Source organism: Poeciliopsis prolifica, unplaced genomic scaffold (genome assembly GCF_027474105.1).
Source record: "Poeciliopsis prolifica strain line A6 unplaced genomic scaffold, Auburn_PproV2 SCAFFOLD068, whole genome shotgun sequence".
Taxonomy (NCBI): domain Eukaryota; kingdom Metazoa; phylum Chordata; class Actinopteri; order Cyprinodontiformes; family Poeciliidae; genus Poeciliopsis; species Poeciliopsis prolifica.
Genome location: NW_026562443.1, coordinates 1,358,398 through 1,370,571, shown reverse-complemented (window position 1 = coordinate 1,370,571; position 12,174 = coordinate 1,358,398). Strand labels below are relative to the sequence as shown.

The 12,174-nt window shown below is 40.3% G+C and overlaps 1 protein-coding gene across 1 annotated transcript in view; it reads right to left on the bottom strand.

Annotated features, from left to right (window-relative positions):
• tncb (tenascin Cb) overlaps nucleotides 1-8,171 on the bottom strand; it is a 102,337-nt gene extending 94,166 nt beyond the window's left edge. The window contains exon 1 of the mRNA XM_055020495.1: nucleotides 8,110-8,171. The gene's annotated coding sequence lies outside the window, so the exon portion shown is untranslated. The remainder of the gene's footprint in view (nucleotides 1-8,109) is intronic.
• Nucleotides 8,172-12,174: the final 4,003 nt, after the last annotated feature.

Here is a 12,174-nt window from a genome sequence, read left to right as displayed (position 1 = left end):
CCTGGCTAAGGCTATTGAACAAAAGTCAGTGGATGAACAGAAACAGCCCCTGGAGTTTGTTTCAATGAAACAAGACATGGAAGGAAACCTGCCTCAATCAGGCTGCCCTCACAGCTGTTGGTTCTTCACCAGTCAGAGCTTTATGGGAGATGGGGAATGAGAAAAACTTGTAAAAACTCAGATGAAGGCTGGACTAGTTAACCAAAAGACATTAGAGACACTCCATGGTCAAGAGGAAAAAAGTTATTTGGTTTAATGGACAAAGATAAACAGAGATGGTCTGAAGACAACAAGGTAGAGGTTCTGGGATGGCCCAGTTAAAGCCCTAACCTGTTCACAGCTGGTTCCTACCACCCCGACAGAACTGGAACAGTTTAGCAGGATGATTGTAAGGAAACCGCAGCGTCCAGATGGGCCTGACTGAGACCGGTCCACTTTGACTCCCTGCAGCCAGAGGTGACCTCAGTGAACTCTGACTATATTTATGCAGTTACTTATTTTATGTTAGATATTTGTATTTCATTTTCAATATTTTGTAGAAACTACTTTTCACCTTAATGTTTTATTTATTTTTTTTTAACTAAAAAGACACATTTTGTTGATCACGACTGGTTTGTGAAAGCAATCAAACTCGTCAAACATCCAAGGGAATGAATAGTTTTTATGGACACTGTGTCTCTGAATACATGCAGCTGCAAAGATCACCCCACTTAGCCAATCTAAAAATGACCTTTGTTGCAATCGATGCAGACGAGATAGAGAAAGTTCAAGGTCCTGACAAGATCAAGGCGCTCCTTAAGGAACAATATCTCTCTTTGTGAGAGAGAAACCATGTTCAGGATGATATTTCTCATTTATGTCAAGGTATGATGTGAATAGTTTTGATATAAAACTCAAACATATAAAATAAAAGTCCTGTAATAAATAATGCTTGTAGTTAAAATAAACAGCACTGTGGAGCTGCAGTGGCTCCACAGTCACCAGATCTCAGTTCTGCTGCTGCTCAGCTGAGGCTCGCTGCACAGTAACGTACCTCAGGATCATCTCTGTCCATCTCATCTAAAATCACAAGCCAAAAGCCAAACCATTTGTCATCAGTGATTGTTAGTGCAGCCATCAAAAAGCCTCTTTTTCACTTGAAATAAGTCTTTTAGAAAAACACCATGCATCGCTTGAACACTGAGTCAGTGGCAGATCACCACAGTGACAAGAGGTGCTGAATTTTCAGCACCTCTTGAGAATAGATGCTAAAGCATCAGCAATCATCTTACACACCACGGCTTGTGGTTAAGAAAAGAGAGGCTCCAGCCTAAAACCTGAGGCCCTGCAGAGACATTAAATTTCCACAATGGTTGCGGTAACAAGTATAAGGGCAGTATAATGAATATCTTGCACTCAGCCAGTTTCATTCTCTTTCAACCACTGCCTATCTAAGCTTCATTAGTAAAGAGTCTCATTTTCCAGAGCACTGTAGTTCAGACTCTCTGGCAGGAGTCTGAACTACAGGAACGACCTGATGTGAAACATTTATGCTTTTAAAAGCCAGACGTTTAAAAAATGTCTGGGTTTTGGTGCTTGAAAACTTAAGTTAAATTGTGGAAAAATAACTGACAGATTTCAGTTTTCTCAGTATTATTCTTATCAGGGCCGGCTTAAGCCTGCATGGGGCCCTAAGTAAAATTTGGTTTTGGGGCCCTTTATTTCTGCTGGAATCAGCAGTTAGACGATTGGATCATTCTAATAGTCTAACTAGACACCTGCTATAAGCATCTCTGATTGAGCTGTTTACATTTTACCCAATGCATGTATAACATGGGATACATTCATCGGCCAGTCAATTTCTGTGCACCGATTTCCTTAATTTTATGGGATTGTGATTGGTCGATACTTCCATGAGAATCCCATCTTATTCCCTGATCTTATTTACGTCAGCAAAGGTTACAAAATCAGTCTCTGTCTTCTTCTGCTTTGCAATGAGAGGTTTGACTGACAGACCGGCCCACCGGGTCAGGTCTGAACATTTACAGTTAACAATATTCACCACAGTGTTGCCAACTCGGCGACTTTCTTGCTATATTTCTTAGCTGAACTATATTGTTCTAATATGGTGCTACTGAAATCCTGCATGTCTCTTTTAATTTCCTTCCAAATATATATCTGACTCAACACATACATGTACCACCCTTAATTAGCTCAAGTGACAAACTTAGTTCTGAGATGAACATCTCTGCTGCGTTTCTCCACCAGTCTGCGTATCTCGTACGCCCGTATCATTACAGTGCAGGTCTAGATGGACGTGGCCAAAACTCATCCAAGAAAATTGTTTTACAGCTTCATGAACTTAATACTTAGCTTTAAACCGTGTCCGATGTCATCAGCAGTGTTTCATCTGTCTATATGTATAAAAGTAGGTAATATGAGACAGGAGGGGAGCTGGAGCACTCTCTCTCTCACTGTAAACTTCATTGTAAGATGCTTGGAGTGTAAAACCCATTAGTCAGATCAATAAAATAATCCTTGTGGCATAAAGTACAATTTTGCTGGCTGTGCATATAAATAAAAATAGGATGGTGCAAAACAGGACAACACAGATTGCTGCAGAGCGGCTAAAAAGGAAATGTCTGGAATCAGATTAATACAAACTAACTGAGAAACAATGATTTTACACCTTTGCAATTTTGAATATATGTAATAACAATAAAAGTTATTCTTTACCTTCAGTCTGTTTGGTTATATGTTATATCAATTACCTGAGCTGATTATCTTGTTTTGTGACCTTTCATCCCAACTCTGTTTCCTCCCAGAGTTTGGAATGACAGCAGGACGAGGCGACGTCATGGGGATTCAGTGCTGAGGTAAAGTGAAGCATTCCTGGAGAGAGGCTGGGGCTTCCTCTGCCTGCGCTGTTGTGTCATTTGTTCTTGCTGTTGCCTTTAGAGGCAGATGATCCTGAATGAGGAGCAAGGATCTCAGCTCACTTCTAGAAATCAACCAGCAGCTCATCATGCATGTTAAACTCCACTCAAAAGGAAAATCAATCGCTTCTCTTGCAGAAGGATGTACATGTATTCATGGATGTGCTGCATGCAGGTTTCTAACCAGCTGCTGGCAGTACTTCACCCCTCATTTAACCTCCTCCCTTCATCTCTCCCCTCGTTTATATCTGCTCAGAGATTGGGAGAATGATTTGACTTGAGCCTTTTCTGTGTAGTTTGTTCTTTTGCAATGACCTAAAATAAAGCAATTGTTCATACACACGCACTCTGATGTGTCACAGCAGAGAAATGAGTGTGATTCAGGGCCGTGTCAAGAGGTCAACACTTCACCATGTGCATCTGAACAGCATGTCAGTGCTTTAACACTGACAGATTAGAAAGTGGGGTAACTGATCCTCCAGGGGTCAGAGTTCAGACTGACCACCCTGTGCTGATATAGACCATCTGTTTTTAGAAATGTGATGCTGTTTTAGATCTTTAGATTTGATTCAGATACAGTAATATAAACAAACATATTCTAGAAGTGCATGAAGGTTTATTTCTGACAGAGGCGACGTCACACTGTGTGAGAGCAGTTACTGTATAGCAAAACTATTATTACATTAAAATGTATGTAATTCATTCATCTAAATGGACATATTGAAGTTTCCTTTGTTTTGGTCAGGGTTGATCAAATGAATAATTTTGTTCCTCTATATAGACATGTGATTAGACCACCATCCATTAGTGTTACCCCAGCAACAAAGTGCAGGGTGTTGTGTGTTGCCAAGTTGAAGGTTTCACTTCAGGTTCACTATTTCAGCGACATCCTGCATCTTGCCTCTCCTGAACATCATCCTGATACTTCATCTGCACCTGGAGAGTCTGAACGTAGCAGATCTGTCCATGTCCTTCCTGTCCAGGCCTTCCAGAGAGCAGCCAGGTCTCTGCTTCCTCAGGCCTGACAGGTCAGCTACCGCAGCTGTGGCCCGTCACACCACAGCACAGGACATGACGACCCAATGTCTCTGTTCTCACCATAATCACCAGCGGGATTTATTCCAAACGCACGCTTTTATTGCATTTCCACAATTTACTTTTGGTTCTGAGCGAAGCTTTTCAAGTGCTTTGAAGTCACCATGGCAGCGGGGTTTGGTTAAAACATGGAGTTCTGGATAGCTGAACAGAGCGTGGGGAGGCTGTCTCCAAAACAATTTTAAAGTATAACAACTTTCTTTCTTTTGTTTTTCACTAATACAAATATCTGAGATTGAGACAGTAAAACACATGATTTTACTGATGGAGCACAAAGACATGTGAGTGAAACTGACAGTAGAATGTCGTCACTTGTCCACTGGAGCACACACAAAAAGTCTGAATTGTCCTTTTCCCGCTGGCTGTGTTGATTCAGGTTCAGGTTTCAGGACAAAAACATTTGACATACAAATTCAAATACCATTTCTGAAAATTCAAAAAGAATACAGTAAATCTAACACTAAATAATGTTTTCACACGCACAGCTTCTCTGCAGTTCATTGATTTTATTGTAGTTAATTAGCCGCCAACAAGCTTTAAAGATGTGCTGTGTTTCACTGTGGAAACTCATTTAACAAAGACTGTGAAATCCAGTCTTGAATGGGATAAGGAGAACACACGTCTGGTATCCAATCTAATTACGCCAGATCCCAGTTAGCTTAGCTGCATTCCAGATAAGCAGGTTAAATGCTAATCTGTACTTTCTGTCACAGCAAAACGATAATGACTTGAAGGCGGTCCAACATGCATTAGCTCCACATAGAGCCACCACTATAACTAGCTCAAATCTGATAGGAAACCAAGAACAAAACCTTCACACAGCTGGTTTAGGAGCATGAATAAATCATCCCTGTTTGTTTTCTAAATAACTGAATGTTTCATGCTTGTGGGATCATATTTTGATTATGTGATTATTTGCGGTATTGTGAGGATAAACAGACAGATCAATAGAGGGAGGACATTTTAACTAAATGAGTTGTTGATAATGCGCTTGTTTGCATGTGTGGCTCAGTCGGTGCCTGAGGATCTTTCTCACCTCCACAGTCAGCCATAATCCTGTTCCCAGACAGGCTGATGCCAGATCAGCAGTGACTCTGGGCAGGAGGGACCCCAGAATCTTTTTTTTTTTTAAGGAAAAATTATTTGTCCCCCCATTTGAGCTGTTTCACATTTTCTTACTTTACAACCAGAAACTTTTATATTTTTTATTACGATTTTAGGTTCTAGAAGGAAATAAAAGGCGATAGATCAAGCTCCAAACTGACATTTGGTGAAATAACTTAAGTCCAGCTGGATGAAGCCTGTGAGCATCAATTTTTGAATCCCGACACTGATTACTCTGGTCAACAACCAAAAAATTGTTTTGGGTGTCTCAACTGTTTTAGGGTCATTTTGATGTTCAGGATCAGGTCAACTTTCTGAACTTAACTAATTCATATACTCTGTTAGAAAATCTTTTTTTTCCTCCTAAAGTGAGAAATATTAATGGAACTGAGCTGATAAGGTCACAAAAATGTTATCAATTTAGTCAGATGATCAGATTTCTCTAAAACAAATTAGAATCGAAATCTGACCTGATTGAGAAAAATTAAATCGTCATTTTTGACGATTTAGACCTAATTCACAACTTCCAACACATTTTCTTTGTGACTCAGTGTTATCGGACAGAGCTTTGACTAGGCCATTCTAACACAAGAATATGCTGTGATTTTTGTTGTTTGTTTGGTTGAGTTCAAAAACTTACTATGGATTTGACCCATCAGATAAAAGCATAGAAGAAAGACGACATGCAAACAGATGAGCTACAGAGCCCACCCTGGATTACTGCGGACCCCTACAGTCACAAAGACCGGCTTGTTCAAGCTGGCTCTGCAGGTTGAGTAACTGGAAACATTTTCTTCGAGAACAAATCCTCTCGTATCACCTCGACTGGGCCCTTTCTGAGCGACTGTATGTTTTTTCAGTGTATGGGGGGCATCAGGTGCTTCAGTTTCCTCCCACAGCCTAAAGACGTTTAGTTTAATTGGTGAATGTAAACAGATTGAGAGTGTATGCACACATGGCTATGATGGACTGGCAGCTTCTTTAGGGTGTGCTCCACCTCCCACTTGACCAGGGTCTCCACCTACCCCCACCCACCGACACACAAACCCTGGACAGGATTAGGAGCAGTTGGAGAAAAAAAAATGGAAGGAAAATGGGATTTACGTTTCCGAAAGGAGTTGAGATTAAAAAAACTGAATGATTTTTCTTAAAACATTATGTAGCACTGCACTGGAATTTTGTTTTAGTTTTGGAGATGAGGTGGACAAGGTAGAGGAAGGCTTGTGTCAAGAATTTTATTCTCCAACACACTAATGGGAAACTCCAGAGTGAAATAAAAGAAATATATTCTAAGGAATCTGACCAATAAGAAGTGAAACAAATGTATTCTAATGAGGAAGTTGAAGACGAATCATATGGGTGGCGTGATAATAATTTTGACGCCCCAGTAAACATTCATCCTGCAGCCCACAGTACAACAGCAGCTCTTTACTTCAATGCCTTGTAGCTTCACATCTTACTGTTCTTCTTGCCCGCATGTCTTGAGAAGGTACAATTATCTGCAATGACCCCACACATCTGAATGGTGTCTGGTATGTTACACACAGCTTAGGAATGATGAAGCATCTGGTGTTGGCAAGAAAATCTACTCAAATCTCTGCAGGTCCTGCCTGTATGAGAACAAACCATACATTGAAGCATCTTTTTAAGGTCCCTCTAAAAAAAAGAGATCTAGATCTCAATACGATTTAACTGGTTAAATAAATGAAATGATTTATTTTTTTTTTAAATGACATGCCTGTCTCACGGGTGAAGAGATGTGTCTCACTTTAATAGTTTCCCGTCTGGGAATCAGAGAAGCTGTGAAAACAAACCACAGCTTCCATCAGACCCATGCCAGTTACTCCCTGTTCCCTCTGAGAACACCCTGCTGATCTACTTTCCATCTTGCAGAACTCAACACACAAATTTGTCCATAATGTAGAATCAATTTCACCTATTGACATTATTCATTTATTTATTGCTTATTGGATGCTCGGAGATAAGCAACTGCACTTCCTTGATCGGACAAGCTGAGCACCGTGAGCCGAATCCAATCATGAACACCAGGGCAGAAGAGCAAACCACTGGGAAAAAGATTGACACAAACTGGTCCCAATCAATACAGTTTCCATCCAGACTCATTAAAACAGCCCGGATCTTTAAATGTATTTGAGGCGACAGAGATGAAACGTGCTGCAGGTCAGATCACAGAGGTGAGTCTTCTTTTATTTACAGGACACATATGGAGAGGGATTCACCATCGCGCCGGAGCATGCTTAGAATTTTGATCAAGCACTCCTGTCAGACCCCACTGGCTTCTGTTTAGCATAAATCTTCCCCATGAGATCTTCATCCTCCAAAAGTTCCATCATCGGTTGTCTTTTCATAATCTGCTGTTCAAGGAAAGCACTGACAGATCAATGGCCAATACTACTGCAGGCAGAAGGTACGGCGTTCTATTGTCCACTTGTTAGACGGGAGGACAAGCAAGAAGACAGAAAGAAAACATCTACTGGTCAAAGAGAACCAAAGGCAGTCTGCAGAAACTTATGTTCTTGTTACAGACTTGTTGAAAACATATTCATTTGAGTGGAATTAATACTTAAATCAATAACACGTCTAAATCAGGAACCTCATGGGGCCAGAGTGTCAGCTTGATTAGATTCAGGAGGAAAGTGGGTTGATGAGTAAACACGACAGCATCAATACTGCATGAGAGCGCATATGGAACCGTTTCTTTCTTTAATGTGTGTAAGTGATCTGGGTCAAATCCTCCTAATACTCTATGATGAATACAACCTGTTTTCCCTTCATAGACTAAGCTGCCGCACAAAAAACATTAAAGAGATAGAAAGGAGTCAAAAGCAAGAATTTGCGATGAAAGGAAACCAGAGGTGACAGATGATGACAGAGGATGAAAATGAAGATGCCACAAAAGACTGATGCTCACACCTGGAACCGTGAGGAGTCAGTGAGGTTCTAAAGCCAGAGGAACAAAGTGATAAAGGTCTACCTTGCTGCGTCGCCGGAGCACTTGAGCGGTTCTGTTGGTGCTGGAGCTGCAGGGTGCTCGTGTTTTCCCCATGAACTGAAGCAGATGTCAGCAGAGACACCTGCTCTGGTTCTGGTTCTGGCTCAGCCTCCTCCTCCGCTGCCTGCTGGGCCCGAGTATCGGGGGGTCGCCACCCTGCCCCAAAACACACACATCCCTCAGCCCCCTGGCATGCTATTGTCTTAAGCACTGCTACGGATTTGTGGACTCATTAGGACATTTTCGCACATCTTTTATGTGTTGTGTCCCCCATTATGCAAAAGGAATTTAGGGTAACGTTCAAAACGTTGTGATTAAAAAAAGGTTAGTAATAAAGGTTTTGTCAGTTATGCAAAAGTAAGTCTGTGATTGCTTTGATTTAAAAAAAAAACTAAATTAGTGGTAAGCATGGAATAAAATTCTAAGGAGCTTACAGTGTTTTACTCGGGAAGGGTGGGGGGTGCACACGTGTAGCGCTGACTGGCCATCTGTTTGGGGATGTTTCATGGTGGGTCTGGATCAACACTCCATATGACTGACAGTGTGGTTGTCCAATCTCGGCTGTTTGAAGAGGGGGATTAGCAATCGTGGGGCCGGGGATTTCTCTGACGGCGGACTCAGAATCATGCTGTCCTCATGAGCGGGATGAAAGTCAAATGTTGTGTAACCTGGCAGGGACGGGTGAGCCAAGTTCTGAGACCTTAAAATGTTGTTTTAATCAGACGCCACTCGGCAAAGACACGAGGAACAGTGACCTACATTCATCCTCATCTGAATGACAGATGTCCCGAGTGCTGCTGAGGAGAGACATGTGCTTATTCCTCTGTGATTACATCTGCATACCGGGCAGCCAGACTTCTACTGCAGCTCCAAGTCTTTCATGGAAGAAATGAGAGTCATTAAGTTCATCTTCTGGCATAAATTAAATCTAGAAATGAGCTCAAAATAAGATAAGAGTTAAAACCAACGTGTATAGAAAATCTAAAGATACATATTTTCTATATTATTCTTCCCTTTAAAGTTGCTTAGGCCAGCAATTTCCGTAGAAACAGAATTTCAACACAACAGACGTGAACTTAAATATTATTTTATCAGTTTAATCAAGTCAGTTTTTCTGTGTGTAGTCCCAATTTACTCTAGCATAAAAAGTATAAATAGGTATCTTATCAATACATTCGGCTTTAACTGATCATTTGAGGAGATTCGTGATCTTGATGCGATGTGAAATCAAATATTCTATTCCGCTAAAGTATTACATAACCCTTTCAGATTTCTTTTCAAGCTTTAACCACAAACTGTAACACTTCATTTGAATTAGTGTGCATTAGACTGACATAATACTGTCATAAACATAACATAACACCTGTCATGAACATGAAGAAGTTGGTTATGGTTATGACTGTTGTCATGATGTGTCATTTTGGGAATAATGACACTTTCAATGCAAAACTGACCCTTTTAATGGACTTTTAATGCAAGTTTTGGGACAATTTTACATTAAAAGAGTCATTATTTACCAAATACTACTTCATGACAACTCCTTCTTGTTCATAAGACGCGTTATGTTGCGTTTCAGACAGTGTCATGTCAGTGTTACACACACCCCTTCAAATAAAGTACAGCCCCACAAACTTTACATTTATTTTACAGGGAGTTTTGATGACAGGAGATCAAACCTGACTGAGGTATGAAAGCTGTTCCAGTTCCCAAAACCTCCACCTAGATTCAGTTTCAGAGTTATGGAAAGGCAGGTTAGGTTTAATTCATTTACTATTATTATTTATTATTTGAATATTTTCAATTGTTGAATAAAGCTTGACTCAGCCTTGTAAAGTGTTACTAATTAAAGCGGCACATAAAATTTTAAGAGAATTGTATGCCTTCTACTATGAAGTTTGTTTAATGGTGGTAAAATAGTCTTGGCTCATGGTTAATAAACATATAGGTTTTCACAGGTTGCCTAAGTCCAAAGTTAGCAAGACAACATGCCTGGACCTCCATACGAGTTACAAAGGAACATCTGGATCAGAGTCAAGAGCAAGTTGGAAAAAATAGTTGGAAAACAACTTCTAAGTTCACTGCGGATTTACTTTTACTTTTGACATTAAAACTTATTTGATGTTCCATAATTGTGTTTAAAAAAAAGGGAAAAAACAGAAAAAAATTGTAGGAAGGCAAATCCTTTACACTCATCATGTTTGCAACATTCTTGTTTTTCTTCTTGTGTTGCGGCTCGTGTTCTGCAGTTCCTCACAGGGATTTTCCCTCTTTGATGTGACAAATGATCAAACTGCCTCATTCATCCCAACAGAGATGTGGCTGAATAAAAGCCCCGCTAATCTGTAGGCGTTCTGGAAACAGGAGACCATCCGTCACACCACACACCTGCGCTGTTCTTCACCTTTCAGCCAAGGTCAAATTTCACATCATGCACATGCGCTGTAAATTGGAAAATAAACTGCCATGTTGCATATGATACGGTGTAACAGTCCACATGGCTCGCTGAGCACTTAATGTCTTCCAGGAAAGGAGATTTTTTTTATTGAAGGATTTTTATTTGATTTATTATTTTATTGGAAGTATTTACATTTTTGCAGATTTCTATCCTTGAAGATATTGAACCAATGAACTGAGCAGGGAGCTGAACCAAGGAACTGAACCAAGGAACTGAACCAAGGAACTGAACCAAGGAACTGAACAAAGGAACTGAACCAAGGACCTGAACAAAGGAACTGAACAAAGAAACTGATCAGAGAGCTGGGTGGGATTGTAGTTCATTAGGTTGGCAAATAATGTTAAAATATGAAGACAAAAAACTCCTACCAGACAAGTTGAAAATCAGATCAAAAACAATAAAAATCTACTTCCCATCATCTGAGTGAAGTTAAAACCACGTTTTGAAAGACTCTCCATGTAAAGGCTGTTTAACAGAAGAGCAGGTGGTGAGCAGATCCACCTGTCAAACTAAGTATATATCTGATACCTTACAGCTCTTTACCTCACAACATGGATGACTCCTGCTGTTTGGCACCAAACAAATATTTGGGTTACAGCTTCAAGATTAAAAAGGGTAACCAAATATTTCTGTGGGAGATATCACAGAGGACAGGCAGGGTGTATTCAGTTTCACTGTGGATCAAGATTCATGACTCATTTCGTGGCTCAATTGTCAAGTCGGGCAAAAGTTCACAAATATAAAGTTATGTGCTTTGTACGGCTGTGTGTGATGACCTGTCCATGTTTGTAATGCCAGCAGCATAAACATGATGAGTGAACAGGAAGAAGTTCTACCTACTGTCTATGGATGGATGGATGGATGGATGGATGGATGGATGGATGGATGGATGGATGGATGGATGGATGGATGGATGGATGGATGGATGGATGGATGGATGGATGGATGGATGGATGGATGGATCCATGCCTCCTTGCCATAACCCTTATCAGCCCTAATCTTTACCTCCGTCCACAGATTATCTATAAGACTGCAGCTCAGTCACTCCAGACGTTAATATTATATTGAGTATGAAGAGACATGCAGATAAAATCCAAAATTACTTTATAACAACAGTATGAATATATATATATGTTTTTGTTTTGTTTTTTTGTTTGTTTGTTTGCCTAACTTGTCTCTTTCTTTGACATGCAATTGAAAAAACAGAAGGTATCTTATTTATTTTTTTTAGCAGAGCATCATGATGCTCCCAAGCTTGACAGATGGAACTCGGTGTGAAAGTTTCAACCACGAGTCTTCCAAACATTTCAGCAGCAGGTAGATCTATTTGGTGTCCAGTTCAGTTAGGTCTCAAGACTGTTTTTCCCAAAAGAAATTTGACTTGTTCATGTGAGAAACTGCAGGCTTCAGTGAGGCTTGAAGCGATCATGTTTCAGGCAGAGCCCTCTCAGTCCATGGCAAAGTAAAAGTGACCTCACTGTGGATGGCAAATGCCATTAGAATAAAGAACTCAAATCACAAACATCTTATCTCATTTATACATACGCAATGTCAATAATCATATTTCATGAATATTTGGAACCGCTGGACTC